We start from the raw sequence: 20,637 nt of genomic DNA, 5'->3' as shown, positions 1-20,637 counted from the left end.
CTCTCGTACACCAAACTCAACTTGTGCATGCACTGAACATAAACATAACTATAAACATTGACCCCTCTTTGGGATCTCATCAAAGCCCCAATGGGTGACATAACATGCGTTGAGTTGGTTTACATATACATCATAAAACATCTGAGATCATGTATTAAAAGGGATAATAATACTCTATGGTCAAGCACACCTCTAACATCCAAGAACATTTTTACATTACATTACATTTCTATACTGTACTTATACATAATATCTCAACATTTTTCATGTCCACACTATCTATTACATAACCAAGACTTCATTACTCTTGCTGACCTCCTGGTCTACCCTGTACCTGCAAACCTAGGGGTTAAGGGAGAGGGGTGAGCTATAAAGCCCAGTGAGCAGAATAATCAAACATTTAAAACATATGGTAACATGGAATACATCACATCACAATCATATCACATCAAGGATGAAGTTGTCACCAATAGTCCTCTACATGGTCCAACTGTGCCAGGGGCGTAGAATGGGCCTCACTGGTCTTTCCCTTACATAACATAGCATAACATAACATTCCAACTGTGCCAGGGGCGTAGAATGGGCCTCACTGGTCTTCCGTACCGTATCATCATCATATCGTGACATATAAGGACTAAAGGATCATTCAACATTCATCCGCATCATCAACATATTATGCAATGCAACATATTCGTGAGTTCTAATGCAAGCACACTATTATATCTCATGGCATTCATGATGCGTGAATCATGCTAAAACTAGTTTATTTATTTTAAAGCATAAGAGTTATTCCACTCACCTTTGACTAGCTCTGACAGACACGAAAACAGCTGAACTCACTGCTGAGGTCCTCGGGTCCTCGGGTCTGAACCTACACAAGTGGACTCAAATGAGGAACCAAACATACATGAACATGACTCTGGAATACTCCCCAAAAACCCCCTAAAAACACCTCAAAACATTCATGGAATACATGCAAAGGAAGGCAGAACAGGGCACTTTCGGCGGCAGGTTCGGCGGCCGAAAGTCCCTCCAGAGCCGAAAGTCAGGCAGGTTCGGTGGCACCTTCGGCGGCCGAAACTCCCAGACAGAGACGAAACTCATGCATGTTCGGCGGCATTTTCGGCGGCCGAAACTTCCCTCCAGAGACGAAAGTCCTCTTTCGGGGGCAGGCTTCGGCAGTCGAAGGCTACTTCCACAAGCAGGTTCGGCGGTCGAAAGTTCCTTCGGCGGCCGAACCTGAGTTTCTCCAAAGTGGCAGAAACTCAGCTCCAACATGCACAAACGCCTCCCAACCCTTCAAACATGCATAAACCTATTCTACAACACTCCCAAACATACACAATCAAGCATACAAGCTCATAGGGGTCTCAAACTAGCCTAAACCCCAACTACAACACCTCAAACATACCCACATTGCTCAAAAACACACATTAAACCCATAAACTCAAAACAACCTAAACATGCATTTCTACTTCATGAAACAACTTATAACTTGTTTAAAACATAAAGTGAGCTCAAGATCGGCCCTTACCTCTTGAAGATCGAGAGGAAAACGACCCTAGCTCGAAGATGGGAGAGATTTGAGTTTCTTGAACCTCAAAGCTCCAAAACTTGCTTTATACTTGAAAATCTTCAAAAAAAAGTGAAAACTAGTGAAAATCGTGAAAGATTTGAAGGAAGAAACTCAAGATCGGTGAGGGACGGCAGAGAGCTCACCTTGGCCGAAAGTGGGGAGAAAAACTCGCCCGTTTTCGGCTAAGGGACCCCTTTATAGGTGGCTGGCCAGGCCACATTCGGGAGCCGAACATGCCTCCGCATGCATGCCATGTTCGGCGGCCGAACATAAGGTTCGGCGACCGAACCTGGATTTCCCCCACTTATGCTTTCGGGGGCCTAAAGCACTCCCGAAGCGCATGCATGTTCGGCGGCCGAACCTAGGTCTTCCTCCAAGATTATTTTCTTGCAAAAACTCATTTCCTTTTTACTTAAAACCATGAAATACATTAAAGCATTTTATGAAAACATGTTTCTACCCTACATAGAGGCTTCCGACATCCGAGATTCCACCGGACGGGAGGAATTCTGATACCGGAGTCTAGCCGGGTATTACAATCCCTCTAGCAAAGCTCCGAGCTGCTGAGGTGGACTCTGATGGCGAAAATGTGCTATACGGGGAGGACGACTTTCCCTTGCCCAGAGGAACCTCTCACATTGTAGCTGAATCTTCTTCAAAGGAATCCGAGCTGGATGGGGAAGGTGTGGACGTCCTCGGACCTGAGGAGGATGACTCCGGGCCTCAAGAAGGGGATGTAGAGCTAGGAGAGGAAGGTGCTAGTCCTTCAGGGCTGGAGACTGTGCCTTTTGTTGGCACTGAGGGGTCTGAGCTGGAGGATGCCAGACCTCCTTCAGATGTTAATGTAAATGTAAATAAAGATAGTATAGGTGACGATGTTTCTAGAAATGTAAGTCCCTTAAGGACTGTTTTTCCTTCAACCTTAGCAGATAAATAGATTGTAATACATTTTTTCTTTAATGAAATTATAATTGCCTCCACTTGAACTACTTCTTGTTTTTCGTTCATTCTTGAACTTATCTCTAATTATAAATGAAATACTTAAACTGCGTGCTTCGTAATTTTCTCTGAGGGATCCACTATACTGTCTTTCCTTTTTGCCTTCAAGCTCGTCAGTACTGAAATATTATCAATTGACTGGACTTTTGTCTTATAAATTTATCTATTTCACTAAGGCATACTTACCCGTATGCTCTTTCCGAGCTAGACTAACCGTACCCGTTTCCGAGCTGAACTAACCGTACCCATTTCCGAGCTGAACTGACCGTGCCTGCGAGCTCTGTTTCTAATAGTGGGTTAAACTTGCGATCTTTTGAGGTGATGAGCCGGGCTGGCCTTTTTGCTTTTAGTTCTGATTTGACAGGAGCTGAAGCTAGGGTCTCATTTGCTCACGCCATTGGGATTCTCCTCAGGTTGCCCCTTTTCCTCAGCATTTATTACATGAGTGGTGAGGGAGTAAATCCCTAGACTTCATTTGTAATCGCCCGTTGGTTTTTTTTTTTTTTTTGTGGTCAGGGCTTCCTACTGCCCCTAAGTGTTTTATGTGCTATCTGCTCTTGAGCGTTTTACAGGCTCTTTGCTGCCCCTGGGTTTTACTAGGGTTGAGCTCACCTTCTTGAGGTCTGCATGGTGCTTTGGCGTTTTGGCGCCTGCAAGCCCTGCTTTAGTAGGTCGCACTGCTATATGATACAGGCGTTGATGTGCCTTGGTTTAATCTTGTTATGTGCTGGTTACTTTGCGAGATTGGGGCCTTATTGGCTTTGTTGATCCGAGCTCTTTTGGGAGGTCGAATTTGAAGTCTTTTTATGTTTGTTTCAGCATTCCTTTTGAGGTCAGCATGACGCTTTGATACTCTTAGCAGTCGAGATCAAAGTCTTATGACTCAAGCTCCTTTGGGAGGTCGGAGTTTTAGCTTTTTATTTATGACCCCGTGCCCCAATCTTTTATGTGAGGTCGGAACTTTTATTTTTGCGTGTGGTCGCTGTGTACCTCTGTTTGCTATGAGCATGTGTTACCGGGATATCTCTGGGGACCCCGGTTTTTGTTGCTCCAGGAGGTCTTTTTGAGATCCTCGCCGGCCGTTTTTGCTCCAGGAGATCTTACGAGATCCTGGCCGTTTTTGCTCCAGGAGATCTTACAAGATCCTAGCCGTTTTTGCTCCGGGAGGTCTTTTTGAGATCCTCGCCGGCCGTTTTTGCTCCAGGAGATCTTACGAGATCCTGGCCATTTTTGCTCCGGGAGGTCTTTTTGAGATCCTCGCCGGCCGTTTTTGCTCCAGGAGATCTTACGAGATCCTGGCCATTTTTGTTCCAGGAGATCTTACGAGATCCTGGCCGTTTTTTGCTTCGAGAGGTCTTTTTGAGATCCTCGCCGACCGTTTTTGCTCCAGGAGATCTTACGAGATACTGGCCGTTTTTGTTCCGGGGAGATCTTTGTGATCCCGCCGGCCTTCTATCTTTCAGGAGGTCTCTATGTTTCCAGGAGGTCTTTTTAGTATCTGTTCTTTTCTTTTCCTGAGAGAGTTAATACTCACAATAATAGAGTTTAATCATTGCATTTATAAGATGGTGTTATTTCGTGCTTTTATAGTATAAGAATTTCTTTTCACAAATATTCTAAGGAAAATACCTCTGTAGCTTGTTCAACCTTTTGTTCCTCCAACGACCATGTTGATGGTCCCATTGGATCCGTCATTCACCTGCCCTGCTCCCGCTCTTCTGAGTGTCTGTCCTGTTGGGTTTGGCTGAGGCCTTTGTTCTTCTGGTTTCTTTATGAAGTTCTTGAGGTGTCCCCTCTTTATTAGCCTTTTGATCTCAGCAATCAACTGGAAGCAGTTATTGGTGTCATGGTCGTTCGTGCGGTGGTACTGACAATATTTGTCAGGATCTCGCTGGTTCGATTCCGTTTGCATGGGCTTGGGCCACTGGAGGAACTCCTTGTCTTGGATGGCCATGAGCACTTCGGCTTTAGAGGCATTGAGAGGGGTCGGTTTCTCTGGAACCCACGGGGGGAGTGACCTTTGTTTTGAGACCCGAGGAGGGAGAGGTCTTTGGTCCCTGCGCTCCCAGGGTTGCCTATATAGTTCAGGTCTCTTGCCATGCTTTTTCTCGTGCCTCTCCGGCCTTCCCTCCTCCGATGCTTTCCCCTTATTTGTCGCTCCCCTGGCGAACCTGCTTGTCTCCAAAGCATCGTCCTGCCTTATATATTTTTCGGCCCGTTTCATCAGCTCGGCCAGTGAGGTCGGAGGCTTCCTGCTCAGTGAACCAAAGAACTCTGCTGAGGTCGTCCCCTTCTGCATGGCTTCTACAGCCCTTCCTTGATCGAGCTCGGAGATTTGCAAGGCCTCCGCATTGAAATGGGCGACGTATTCCCTGAGTGATTCGTCTCTCCTCTGTCTGACCGTCTCTAGGTAACTCGTCTTCCTATCTGCGGGCACCCCGGCGATAAACCGGCTGATGAAGCGGGTGGCCAGATCTCCAAAGCTACTAATGCTTCCCGCCTCAAGGCTGTTGAACCACGCCCGCGCTGGCCCCGAGAGCGTCGTAGGAAATACCTTGCACATCAGGGCGTCTGACAGAGTTTGCAGCTCCATGAAAGTCTTGTAGTTCAAGACATGCTCCCTTGGGTTTCCAGCCCCGTCGTATGCGGCCATAGGCGACATCATAAACTTCTTGGGGATGGTCTCTTGCTGTACCCACTTCGAGAAGGGCCAAGAGGTGGGCAAGAGGGCCTGGTTCTGATTCTTCGTTCCTAACTCAGCCAAGAGTTGCTCTCTCATCTTTTGCAACTTCTGGTCTACACTCTCCCCTTCCCGCCTGGGCTTCCTCTCCTGGTGGGCCTCCTCTTCCCATGTCTCACTCCCCACTCTTCCGGTGGTTCCGGCGGAGTAGCTATCGACTTCATCATTCTCTATCAGCTCCTTCACCCTTCTTCCATGAACTCGAGCTGCCGGCTCTTCCTCTTCTCCGGCTCTCCTCCTCCCGTCTCCGATTTCTTGGCTGACAGTTCTGGGGTGGTTAAAGGTAGGCTGAGGTTCGTTGGTCTGGGGTTCTTCTACCACCGGTGACACGTTAGCGGGGGTGCTAAGGCCCCGTTGCTGCATTATCTGCCCCAACCAGTGGGCGGTGCTCTATAGTTGGAGGGCCATGGTTTGGAGGTCTTGGTTGGACAAGGTAGCGGCGGAAGCATTCCCCGCCAGGCTTGGCGAGGGGTTGAAAGGGATTGGTGTTTGGTTATTTGGTGTTGTAGGACTGGAAAAAGAGAACTGTTGTTCCCCCTCAGCGGAGCTCAGGTCATTAAGGGTATTGACAAGATTGTTTTCATTGTGGTTAGCCATTGTGGATCTCAGTGGGTATTTGTGAGAGTAGAACTCCGGCGATAAAAAGATCTCCTTCGTTCCCCACAGACGGCGCCAATTGATGATCTGAGATCCAGAGAATAGGGTTTTACAATGGGTTCTGTAAAACTGAAAAAAAGCTTAGACCTAGAGGAGAGTATTTCTCCTTTTATATGTTTCCTTTTTTCTGCTAGTGACGTGTTGACAGGACGTGTATCATTGGTCCACCTGTCCCTGCTACGTTGATACAAACGTACGAGGGAATCAGATCTCTGTCCTGTGCATAACGGCCCCTGATTCTCCCCGGGTGCGCATGCGGATGGTCCCACAAGGCGAAGGGGCTGAACTCCTTCCTAGTTCTGGGCTGGGCCGAGAGATGAGATGAGAACCGAGCCCAAAAGGGGACCTATATGAGAGGCTAGGCAGGCTGGGCCGACCTAGATGAGAAATCCAGGTGGAGCCCGACCTTAAGGTTTGGACAAGCCGGGCCTGTTTTGTGCAGATGGTGTGTGGGCCTTCGGATGATGGGCTATTGTCGTGACCCTGGCCCTTGACCGGGGTGGAGAAATCCAGCGGTCATCAGTACGGATGAGTTTGAACCTATTATACCACCCAGGGGTTTGAAACGAGGTGACCCCTAATCTCCGTATCTTTTTATTCTATGTGCAGAAGGGTTATCAACTAGGCTTTTTAAGTTACAAGGCCAATGATGGATTCATGGGCTCAAGTTGCACGAAATGCTATTTCTATTTCACATTTATTTTTTGCCCATGACGCTCTTTTCTTTGCAAGAGCTTCTAGGGTAGAACCTTTGGAGTTAAAAGCATCATTGTCTGAGTATGAAAAAGCATCGGGCCGACAGGTTAGTTTGAATAAACCTGCTGTTGTATTTTCTCCTAATACTACTACTGAACTACGTGAGGAAGTTTGTTCTATTTTGAGGGTTCAAGAAGTTAACAGTCATGGTAACTATCTTGGCATGCCTTCAGTTATCAAAAGAGATAAGAAACATGTGTTTCAGTATGTGGTTGAGAAACTTGCTAAGCAAATTAAGGAGTGGAAGACAAAGCTGCTATCAAGAGCATGGAAAGATGTTCTACTACGAACCGTAGCACAATCCATGCCGAACTATTTAATGAGCTTATTCTTGTTGCCAATGGAGACGTGTAGAATTGGAAGTTAATGAGCTCTTTTTTTTTGCAATCTGGTTTGAGAACAAACAAAGGTGTGAAATGGATGAGGTGGCCGAGGATGGTGAAGGCTAAAATTCAGGAAGGTCTTGGTTATTGTAATTTGCATCAGATCAATCTTTCTTTAGTTGCGAAACTGGGATGGAAATTGTTAACCCAGCCTGATTCGTTAGCTGCTGAAGACAAGGTTCAACTGCTGGTTTGGTGAATATTGCGAGGTAATTTGCCTTGTAATGTACGTAAACTTAAGAAGAAGGCATAGAGGCCCCAATTATGTGTCTGATTTGTGGCCTTCATCAAGAAACAGAGTTGCATGTTCTTTATTCATGTATTTTCGCCAAACAGGTATGGCTTCTTTCCTCGTTGGGTTGGTCACAAGTGAATTTTATGTCTTCTTAGCTAGCTTTATTATTGCAATGAGAGAGAGAGAGAAACCAGAAGAGGCTTTTATGGTATTATGAAACTTGTGGTTGCATAGGAATGATATTGTTTGGAACCAAAAAACACAAACATATCATTATGTTATTTCAAGAGCTAGATCGTCATTGATGGAGTGGAAGGCAACTAGAAGAGGTGATGCTCACTCAATGGATATGCAACAGAATACGGTAGTTCCATCTGTATGGACAACTCTGATAAATGGTACGTATAAATGTAATGTTAATGTTGTTGTGTTAACTTCGGAAGAGTATGGTTGTGGCATGATTGTGAGGGATCATCATGGAGGTTGTTGTGCAGGAAGTTTGGTGGTGATTCCAGGTATGAATGATCCCACAGTGGGAGAAGTTCTATGCTTCACAGAGGCGTTAAGCTGGATTAAGGGTATGAATTTCTTCCCTTTGGTTATTGAATCTTATTCTCTTGTGTTGATTGATGCTTTATCTTCAAAGCAAGTAGGAAATTCATATTTTTCTTTAATGATTCAGGATTGGAAGGTTTTGCTATGTCAAAATCTTGAAATCTCATTTTCATTTATTAAAAATCAATAAATTTAGTTGCCCATAATATTGCTATAGCGGCCAATTCTAGAGAGCATGCCCTCCTTTATTTTTATATTAAGCTCTTCAATATGATTTAAATAATATGCGCAATTAGCGCAAGTATCTAAAAAAAGAGGTCTGAAAGGTAACAAGACTAGAGTGTAAAAAAAAAAAAGAAAAAAAATAGAAGAGGAAGAAAAATATATATGAAATAGCATACTATTTCAAGGTATTACATAAAATTCAATGTTTGAAGTAGGGTGCATTACATTGCTTTCAATAAAGTCTAAGACCAACAAGTTCAGAAAAAAATCGATGAAATAGTTCAAAATATAAAAATAAAACCAGTAGGTCATATAAAACAAATTATTATGGGAGATTTACTAGTCTAAAAAGACTCCATGTAACTACCTGAAATTAAATTTAAAATATCAAAAAGAGGTCTCAATCAAGAAGGAAGACCTCAAAGCAGAAGATCACCCTAAAAAATAAAGACCTCAGAGAGGAAGGTCTCAAAAAGGAAGACTTGAAAGGGCAAGACCAAAATGGCATATTGCTAACGTCAGATCATAAGGACAAGACCGGAAGGTCAGACCATCAAGGCAAGACCTTTCAAAAGAAAGATCTGAAAGGGCAAGGCGTAGAAGGATAAACCACTAAGATCAGGTCAAAAGGATAAGTCCGAAAGGGCAGACCACTAAGATCAAATTTTTCAAAAGAAAGATCATCAAAATAAAATTTTCTATAAAAAAGATTCGAAATGGCGAACTACTAAAATCAGGTCAAAAGGACAAGGTTGGAAAGGTAAGACTCATAGGGGCAGACCACTTAGGTGGAAGAGTAAGGCCAGAAATGCATATTACTAAAGTCAAGCATCATAAAAGGAAGATCACTAAAGTTAAATCTTCCATAAAAAAACCGCCAAGATAAGATCTTCCAAATGGAAGACTATCAATATAAGACCTCTAGTAAAAAGATATTCAGAAGCAAGAGCAAAACTACTTCATATTATATTGAAAAAATAATTTATTAAAAATTTTCTCGCATTTATAAAATATAAAATTTACTTTGTTAGTTCGATCTATATTAAGTTGATGAATTCAACTAATCACACTTTTTTTCGAAATTCATAAAGTCTACCGAATGAATAGTTGGCATCCAATCAGCAGATTGAACTCCCTTCTCCAACTGTCGTAAATAATAATCACTATCGTCGTAAATAATAATTAGAGTGAAAGAACATAAGATAACATATAAATATTATAATATTATTTTAATTACAAAATAACCCCATCAAAATAGACCAAGAAATTTACTAACACTTTCCCATAAAAAGTACTTGATAAGATAAGGGGCTCCATTTTTGCTGGTTCCTCTCCTTTTATCTTCTCCAACAAACCACCTTTTATCTTCTCCAACAAACCATGATAAGGGCTTTTCAATACCTTCCCGAAGGGGCTCTCTCTTTATTTATTTTTTATCTTTCTTAGCTTCTTCCACCCCCACGAAGGGAGCTCTCTCTATTTTTTTCTTTTTTAACTTCTTCATCTTTTCTTCTTCATTATTTTCTAAATTTTAATCCGGAGCTCTCTATTTTTTTTCTTTTTTAACTTCTTCATCTTTTCTTCTTCATTATTTTCTAAATTTTAATCTAGTTTACATATCCGACTTGTACCATTAAAATTTTAATTTAGTTTACATATCCGACTTGATTCAGTAAACCCCTAACACCATGTCCTTCATTTGGCATGTTTCCATATGTTTCCATTCCCAAATCACATATTGAAACCCATAAAATTATGTTTCCATTCCCAAATCACATATTGAAACCCATAAAATGGAGCAAGAGAAAATTTTCACGAGCATGGCACTAGTTTTTTCGCTTTTTGTCCTTGAAGGAAAGCGCAAGAGCAGAACTAGACCTGCCAAAAAATGAATGAAAAAAAGCGTAGCAATCCGTCAACGCGATGCTGGATTCCATTTCCTCAAGAAACTTTGTCCACACATTGTTTTTAAAAACTTTAGAAGTTTTGTTTTGGGCAATTTTTCATTCCTAAACGAAAACGACAATGAGAGAAGTGATACAAGAATTTAAGTAATAATTCAATCAACAATTATTCTTAATAACATTTCCCTGACCCCCCAAAAAATTATATGTAAACGAATCGAAGCTAGACATTTGCTGTAAATATACAAACTACAAGCTATAAGAGCCTGTTTGAATACAAGAATTCAGAACAAGCTTCCTTGATAAATGGTACCTGCAGATAAACCCCTTGCTGTTCCAGACATCACATGATAGCTACATGCAGGAAACGATAAATGCAACAGCAATGGAGAAGCTCCCTTGCCAAATGAAAACAAATTAATTACCATTACTTTTGGGCACAAGCTTCGGCAACTAAAAGCTTTCACCAGAAAGCCATTTTCATTTTCTATTCTTTTGCTTACTAGGCCCGCAGATACCCTCTCTCTTCCAAGTAACTTATTACAGTTTCAGCCATATTACATGAAGTAACACAATTGTCTTCCTTCTGTTTCAGCACTATCTGCAAAATTCAAAATAGCCACGCTAAAAAACTGAGAGGCAAGACCAGAAACATTCGTCATAATGCCATTAAAATTCATCTATCAGCTGTAGTAAGGCATTTCTTATAAATTGGCAACTGAGGCAGTATACTGGAATTCCAGCTAACATTCATCAACTCTTTTTTGCGTTTTTTGCTATTAAATCATGCCTAATTCATCAAGTTGCAAGTTCATGTTCTCTAGCCAATTCAAAGCCAGTTATCATGCCTGATTCTCCATTAAATGTATACACACCTCACAATTTAGTGGTGGCTCTTATGGATCATTAATCCCGGTAAACCCTGCAAAAAATGCTGGTTACAGACTTCGCCATGTGACGCAAATTGAGAACTATCTCTTGCATGCTATAAAGAAGATTATTAAAAAAATGAAAATAAACTCAAGGAATTTCTCAGCATTCAAGGAGGGAAATTGTAAGGTAAAAAAAAAATTTAGAGTTCTTGAATATACCTTCGATCTTTCCAGCTCAAGCAAGTCTGTAAAGACCCTTTGGGTCCCTTGCCTCACACAGTTGGAGTGGCACATCCATGAATACCTGTCAGAGGCAAATTTCATGCATCTCTCACCAGGAATAAACTCCGTAAAATTGACTATGCATCCATCATATTTCATGTTGCCACAATGACTACCATATTTACATTCCTCAATAAAATCTCCAGGAGGTAATAATGCGCGACAACCATCTCGGTCCTTTCGGTAGGGAGATATTAAACTTGCCGTGCAAATCACACCAGCATCTGCAAAAAGCATTGCTACCTCCCCGGCAATGCAAATTTAAAATCATCAATCATCGAAATGAAAATAGAAGAACAAGATTTAGGGAACACAAACATTAAATTGAAAGGCAATAAAACAACAAATAACAACATCAACAACAACAAATGATTCACCGATTCTCCGACTGTTTTCTGCCCGATCTTCTGCTTTAAAACCTAGGTCACGGTTTAGACCATGTCGGACATTGTCACCGTCAAGGATGTAGGTCAACTTTCCTCTAGAGTGTAAGCCTAGACTCAGAGCACATGCCAACGTGCTTTTTCCTGAGGTAACAGTTTAACACAGAGAGAAAAATGATTTAGGAGTAGGAATAGCAGAAGGTAAGACTCAAAGTATCAGAGTTGCATCAGAATGTACAAGCTATCTAGAAATACTTTTGGGCACTGACAAATGCCTAATTTCTGAGCATGATTACAGGTGTACAAAAGTTTTGTACTTGCTCCACATATGAAGTACATGTGGGGCTGAATCACCAATAGTGTATGGCATATGTCACATCATTATTTGATTTTCAGGACATAGGTTGCTAGCACTTTATTGTAAGTACAAGCCATATACAAATAATATATCTTATGTTTGCTCTCGCTATCATTTTCTCATGAAAACACTATTTCATAAAACACACTTAACAAACCTGATCCACTGAGGCCGGTAATCCAAATGACACAACCTTTCTGCTGAAGTAACTCCTCCCTATCAAATTTATCAACTGAACTTTTATGCCACATGATATGTGTTGAGCTCCCATTGCAAAGCATCAGTTGAAGATCCTTTCCTAGTTGGTTGAGATTAGAACCACAAAGGGAGACCAAATTTACTTTGAAAATGCATATTGAATTACACTGCGAATTACTTTTCATCCTGGTGAGACAAACATGAAGCTTTTGGGTGTGTTACAAACATTAACATTACAGTGAAACTCATTATTTTGCCCCTAAAAGAATTTCAGGAGTATTTGCCATTGAACTTCTAGTTGAAACTCATCTCCATTAAGTTGTTGAAGTCTAGAATTTGGTTAGATTGAACATATTTGATGGATGGCGAACACAAGTACATTTCACATGAATAAGCCATCATTCATTTGGCTGAGGATTTGAAAAACATTAAGAAAATATAAAACATGAAATCATCTTATGACGATGCTTCAAAAAATAAATAAGAGGTACAATATCCAGAAATCACTGAAGCATTTTGGAAAGAGATTTGATCCACTTCTCTGCATGCAATCTTTGAATTATTTTCTAGAAAAAAAATCCCTCCGAAGAAAATTCTTTCAATCAATTCCTGGAAAACAACGTTTAGAACGTTATATTCTCATGTAAGAAATTAACAGTTAATCTACAAGCTTAATATCAATTGATTGAAACATAAAAAATTTTTAATGCTTGTGAAGGAACCAGTAGATTTGCTTATCATACTATAACAGAGGAAAGAGATGAACTGTAACACACAAAGATGATTGGACAAAATCGCGAATTGAAAATTCGAAGTACAAAAACAAAGTTGGTATTTGGAGGTTGAATAAAAAAAATGACACTGAAGCTAATTGAAACAGAAAATGATAGAGAACCAACAATTTCATCAAAATAAGAAACTAAAGAAACTCCAAGAAATCAATTCCTTCATGGCTGGAGACATTACACAAATTATATTCCTTTTCGTTATTGAATCCCTTATCTCTTTCCTTTTTGAAGCACCTAACCTCTAATTTCTTGCTTTTGTTTTCCTTATCATTTCCTTTAATTTTTTTTATTACTACCTCAAATAATTCAAATTTATCATTATTTCCTTCGGAAAATATTTTAAAAGACAATTTGATGATGTGCATTTATGCATTATACAGCCGCAAACATCAATCATGCTTGCGAATCAATCAGATTACCAACTAGTTTGTTTTTTCAATTAAATTATCAATATGGTTAAACTTTCTAAGAATTTATTTAAAATAGGAAAAATCTTTAGTTGATGTCCAGATAACAGAAATTCTTAGAAAGACAATAAAAGATACAGCCATTTTCAACTCTCACTGTAGAGCCAAGGACTTAGCATCTCCACCTCATCAAAAGTTTATTGAAAGTTGAGGAGAAACAGAGAGAGAATGAAATCAAGTCAAAATGGAATTCAACTTATCGATATATCGTCCAACAGACGAATTCGTACTCCTTACCTGAAATAGCCGAGCAATCCTTGGTCAAAAACGAAGCAGACTCCTCCATTGCCCTAATTTATCCGCGAACGTCTCAACCTCGCGTCACTGCCGCGACAAAGCCCCAATTTCTGAACCGTATTATTGCCGACGAAGAACCTGACGCACCATAGCTTCGATCACTGCAACGGTCCAAATTCAAATTCCGGCAAGTAACCACGCACGAAAGGCCTCGCTCCCTCTAGCAACCATCTCAAATTAGCCACACAAGCACCTGCTATCAAGTTTGGTTCCACGATGATTGCGATGGCCTAAATAATTCTACAAAGCGTAGTTAAATATAAAGATGAAGTGAATTGTTTTTATTAGATAGAAGAAACAACAGGTAGTTTGACGGGGAGGGGATAGATCGGCGGTGGTGAGTGTTTGTTTTCGCCGGTGCAGCTGAGCGATGTAAACGACGGTGTGGCCATGGAGATGGAGGCAGCATCAGAGACTCAGAGTGTGGAGTGGAAGTGAAGCTTTATAGTGTGTTGTCTTCGTTCATCAGTGTTGTAGCATTTGAGAATGGGGAAGTGTTGGGAAATTATGCTGAAACGGTGTCAGTGGATGCAGCGTCATTATCACACAATGTTCGTTCATGGGACATGGAAAGATTATGATTCAGTCGGCATCATAATCCTTTCCTGAATCTCATCCTAAATTGAAAATATCAGACCCACCTGGATTAAGCGTTGAGTAATTTAATGGTGAAAAAAAAATTTTATCAATTAAAATTTAATTTTTTAAAATTATTTCAATCAGTGTCGATAAAAATTAATGAATTATGTTACATCGATAAATTTTAAAATAAAATTTATAATAATTTAAAATTTTATAATAGAATTATAATAAAATTAAAAGCATATTTTTTTTATAATTATTTATTTTATTAATTTTTTTAATAAATAAAAAATAAATTAAATTTAGAATTTAGATAAATTATATATTATTTTAATTATTTAATTAAGTGAGATTAGATAATTAAATATTTAATTTATATATTATAATTTTTTTAAAATTTAATTTAAATATTAATATAATTTTAAAAAACATAGTGAATTAACATTATATTTGAGAGTTAAAAAATAATTTTAAAAAATATTTTAAAAAATATTTTATTATTTTTAATATTTTTTAATTTAATATAAAATAATTTTTAATATTTTTAAATTGAATTATATTAAATATTATTTTAAATTATTTTTTAATATTTTATAATTAATAGAATTATTTTTTTAACAATAATTTTAAAAATAATATTAAATAGTAAGTATATTAATAAATAATAATATAAATAATAATTTTTAAATATATTTAATAGTAAAAAAAAGTAATTTGATAATTACTGCTATATCTTTTCTTTCTTTTTATTTTTAAAATTATGTAAGAAATATAAAAAAGATTTATGACAAAATTATTAATACTTTTTAAAAAACATTAAGAGTAAAATTATAAATTTATAAACTATTTTCTTTCCTCCTTTTACTTTCCTCTCTTTCCAAACAAGGATACTAGTTTTCTTTTCTTTTCATTGACTTGAGATTTTTTTTTTTTTTTTTTTCCTTTTTTTCTTTCTCTCCCATGTAATTTTCCAAAGTGTTAAGGTGAAAAGAGTGGGAATATCTCGAGTTTAAGTGAGATATTCGTCCACCGAAAAATAATGAAAAATTCTTATATTGATTCAATCTATCATATCCTAATAAATTTTAAAATGGGTTTCATTTATTGAGAAACACACTTATTTATGCATGCCTTAGTCTATAATAGATCAAATTCAAACAAGTGATTATTTTTCAAAAAGGAATAATATTACTTTCTATTACACAACTTCTCAATTATATTTGATTTTTATATAATATTCATATAAAAAACTATTAAAATACTTTTCACGCCTTTCACAATTGCAGACATGTTTTTTTTTTTACTTATATTAACCTACAAGCACATCACATTATATGGATGTATTTCACAATAAGGGAGAAGAAATTGTTCGATGTAGAGAAGCAAAGAGACAAAGAGTGAGAGAAGCAACCAGTAAGGCGGATAAGAGGTTTTTACTTTAGAATCTTCTCCTCTAACTATGTATAATTTTATTTTGTTTTGGGAGGTTTGTTTTAATTTTGTTTTGAGATTTCTTTATTTAGTTATGATTGGGTTTATTTTAATTGATGGTTGGTACTAAGGAGGTTACAGCCATCGTGTCTTCTTGTTTGTTATTGATATGTATCTCTACTTCAAGAGAGGCCTTTTAGGTGTCGAGGATGACAATTTGAAATTGTATCGATACGTCCAATGATCATCGTTCCCATGAGAGTTTTATCGTGTCGCATCCTTTAAACGGTGCTATAACAGTTCAAGCCTTTTTTTTCATACTAATTTTATTTGGCTATGGGTGGCTCCGATCTGGATTGCTGATTGTTTTGGTAGAATATGTTTTATTCTGCTTCTTTTATTTCTATTTTGCCTTTTCTCATATGAATTTATTTTTACTATGTTGTTTTATAAGTATGCAACATAATTTTTTTATTAATTAAGAAGAAAGATAAAAGTCAACCTTAGTAATTTAGGGTCAAATCAATAAGCAAACAAATATAATTTTACGTTTTTTAATAAAATGAGGGATTTAATGTAAATTTTGATAGTTAAAATCGCATCGATACATCCAATGATCACCGCTTCTATGAAATAGTGATGGACAGAATTAGGTTAGGTTTAAGTTTGATTTTGAATTTGAGCTAGACTATGAATTATTAGGTTGTGGATTGTTTTTTTTATTAAACTTGTATCTCTTATTGTTTGTATCTCTTACTGTTTGCCTCAATAAATCTTTAAATATAATTTCTCTTAGCATGGTAAAAAAAATTTTACAAACATAATATTTTTATTAAATAAGGAGAAAGATAAGAGTAGGATAATTTAGAATCAACTAAATAAGCAAACAAATATAACTTTATTTTTTTATTAAAATAAGAGATTTAATGTAATTTATATTTTCTTTAAAAGACCCTTATAACTTTTTTTTTTTTTACAAATTCAAGTAGTTTATCTGCTACTACAAATTCTCTTTTGTTTGAAGCTTTTTATTGCTTAAAATGTTGAGCGAGTGAATTTTTAATCTCATTGGTGTAGATATATGGTCTCTTCCAAAATTTATTATTTCTTTCCTTACGTAGAAATGTGGTTTTTTTTTTTTTCTTTCTATCCATATAAAAATATTTTGGAGTGCGACGATCATAGTAAATTATTACTTAATGAATCTTCTTTTTATCAAATAACCAATTTATATGATTTTTAAATTTTCATTAAATTTAACAGTGTTGCATCTTAGTAAAGGAATCTATAGCTCATAATAATAGAATTATAAAATACACTTCTTAAGATTCAAACTAAAAATGACTAAAAAAAGAATTAATTTAAATTTCTAGATCGCAGAAAAAATTGGAAGTACATAAAAATAAAATAGTATTGTCCTTCGTTAGAGATAATAAGTCGGGTATTTTTGAATATCCAATCTAATCAAATCTTAATAAATGATAATGAGTCGAGTATTTTTGAAAACTCGATTTGATCTGATCTTAATAGTATGAATTTGTATAGTTATAATCATATTTGAGACGTATTCGAATTTAAAAAATAATCACATTGCGAATTCGAATTAGATTTAGATTTTATTTACATATATTTAGGGGTGAGCAGTATTCGGTTCAAACCGAAAAAATCAACCGAACTGAACCGATTTAAAAATTTGATTTGATTTTTTATACATTTCGGTTCGGTTCGGTTTTTAATTTCAGAAATTTCGATTATTTCGGTTCGGTTCGGTTTTGATCAGAAAAAAATCGAAAAAATCAAACCGAACCGATTAGTGATAATAATATATATTTTTTAATAATATAGAGAAATTAAATCATATTAAGATTAAAATATTTTAATTAAATTTTAAAATATTAAAAATAAAGTGTAAAAAATAAAAAAATTATTAAAAATCGAAACCGATCAAACCGAACCGAATCGAACCGAATCAGACCGGTTCGGTTCGATTCGGTTTCTAACCAAAATCAGTTCGGTTCGATTTTTATAAACACTAAAATTTTGATTTTCGGTTTATTCGATTCGGTTCGATTTTAAACCGAACCGACCGAATGCTCACCCCTACATATACTTACTATTCGAACACTTTTATATAAATAATTAATTTAATATAAAATATATATTTTACAATAATATTTATAATTTTTTTTATATATTTTCATTTAAAAAATTAAAATTTAAATAATTTTTAGAAATATTAAAATTTTAATAAATATTTTTTAGAAATATTAAAATTTTAAATAAAAGTTATTAATGAAAAGTATTTTTAATATAAATTATTAATTAAAAAATATAAAACTAAATAAATTTAAATTTTATTTAATAATAATAATTAAATTTATAATAAATTTAAATTATTTAAATTAATTTTTGATTAAAATAAAAATAAATTTAAATATTATTAATTGTCCGTTTATACTCCTATTTTTCATTCCCTACTTTTTCGACCATCGTGATAAACGCGGACTCAAAGTAAGTTAATCTTATCAGAATTGTCGAAAAGCTTGCAACACACTGAAGATCGGAAAAGCAAATCACTAATCACAAAAGGAAGCAAGAGGCCTAGAGCAGAAAAGAAAAGTGAAGAGAAATGATAATTATTATTTTTAAAAATATTATAATTAAAAAATTAATAAAAATTATTTTTTAATATAAATAAAAGATTAATATAAATAAAAATTATGAAATAAAAAAATATATTATTTTTATTAAAAATTAAAAATTACCCTTATTTAACGAAATAATAACATGTATTTTTAATTATTTTTATAATAAAATATATTTATAATTTATTTTTAATTAAACACATCCCTCACATCAAATATATAATAATTTAAAAATATTTAAAAATTAAATTTTATAAACTAAGTTAAATATTCTGTTAGATAAATCTATTTTTTCAAAAATAAAGTCCAATTAATTGTAATTTAAATAAAAGGGGACCAATTCCTAAAATCTGGCCTGAACATTTATCACATTAAGAATGATTTTAAATATCATTTAAGTAAATTTAAAATGTTTTTTGAAATAAAATTTTTTGAAATAATTTAAACACATAATTTATTTATTTATTTAAATTACTTTTGAAAATATAAATAGAACGACAGATTTTTTAAAAAGATTGAAATAACGGAGGTTCAAATTAATTAATTTATTTAAATTGTTTTAAAAATATAAATAGAATAAAGAATTTTTTTTAAAAAAAGTTGAGAATAAAACCTCAATTTAAATTTATCAGAGGAGTAATATAGTTTTAACCATTAGTCTTCACTTCTGTTGCATTAAGCCACGAATACTCATTGCATCTGCTATTACCTTGAGGATTTTAAAAAAAAAAAAAAAAAAAAAAAAAAAAAAAAAAAAAAAAAAAAAAAAAAAAAAAAAAAAACTATAAGGCTCCGTTGATATTTTTGAATTTTTTTTTTATTTTTTATATTTAAAATGCATAAATTAATTAATAAAAAATTAAATTATTTTAAAAGAAATGACGTCTTTTTTAAAAGAGAAAATTATTTTTATATTTTAAAAATTTTATATAAAAACATATTAATATATATTATTTTTTAATTATAATTTAATAAGAAAAAAATCATTTTATTGGAAAATATTATCCATGCAATATATTTTCTATAATATAAATTATTTTTTACATATAAATAAAAGTTAAATACAAAAATTTACATAAAGGCCCCCAAGGGGTACAGAATTTTGTGGAAAGTCTAGTGAAGTTGCGTTATTGACATTTGAACAATCATTTAAGAGATAATTATTATCAGATTTTTAAAATTTTAAAAAATTTATTGATCTATCCATATTTTAAATTTATTTAATTAAAATATTTTTATATTTTATAAAATTAAACTTTTTTAAAAAAATATTTATATTATTTAATTTTTCTAACCAACATTTTATAAATTAATTAACGATATTTTTTATAAAAAAATTAAACATATTAATTTTATAAAATATAATTACGCTTTAAGTGATTAATTTTAAAAAGATAATAAATTGTTGCATTCTTAAAAATATAGAAATTTAGCGATTTGTTTATTTTATAAAAATATTTTTTAATTTTTTAATATTTAAAATTTAATAAAATTAATTAATAAAAAATGTGTTCTGATTAAAAAAAATTAAATCAGTTTAAAGTAAATAACTTTTTATTTTTAAGTTATTTCATTATTTAAAAAATATTAGTAAAATTGTTATATATAAATTTGTTACTATATTATTTGATGGTTCGAGATTTACAGAGAATCGAGTTTACAATGGTTAGGTAAGTTTAAATAAGGAGAAGGTAATCTCTCCCCTTTATTCTCTCCTTTTTTATCCGTTTGTCCTAACGGTTCCAGTTACAGTGTCATCTATCTCTATTATATAAGTTTATACGTACGAAACGCCCTCTCCACATCAAGATCAGGTGGCTATTTAATTTTTATCGGTGTGCGTATAGATAGAACTGCGAGGTGACTGAGTCTGTTGTCCTTTTTTCTGTCATGTTTCAGGGCCAAATTTAGTGTGAAATAATTGAGATCCACTGGAGGTCCGACTTCAAGATCCAGGCCAACTCGTTGAAAAGGCCCCTGATCTGTGGATCATGATTGCTATCATGAGGTCTTGTATCGGAGTGGTTAAAAAAAATTATTACAAAAAATATTTTTTAAATATAAATTATTTTCGCAAAACAATTGAATCTTAATAGTAATTCCAGCTAAAACAAATACAGAAAATGTTGGTATCAACACGGGATTCCATATTAAGGCGTCCTAGCGATATATAGCCCATTGGGCTAATAGTAGATATTAGCTCAGATGGATTTGGCCCAATAAGCCCACCTAACATCACGATCGCAAAACCCTAGCACCAGTAGTATCTTAGCTGCTCATCTGTATATATTTGCCCCAATCTTT

The 20,637-nt window shown here is 35.1% G+C and overlaps 1 pseudogene; it reads right to left on the bottom strand.

The window, feature by feature from the left end:
* Positions 1–10,152: 10,152 nt before the first annotated feature.
* LOC110627624 lies at positions 10,153–14,243 on the bottom strand (annotated as a pseudogene).
* Positions 14,244–20,637: the final 6,394 nt, after the last annotated feature.

The sequence above is a fragment of the Manihot esculenta genome, chromosome 12, assembly GCF_001659605.2.
Source record: "Manihot esculenta cultivar AM560-2 chromosome 12, M.esculenta_v8, whole genome shotgun sequence".
In the NCBI taxonomy this organism is placed as follows: Eukaryota; Viridiplantae; Streptophyta; class Magnoliopsida; order Malpighiales; family Euphorbiaceae; genus Manihot; species Manihot esculenta.
Note: the sequence above shows the minus strand (reverse complement) of the source record. Positions and strands in the feature narration are given on the sequence as shown.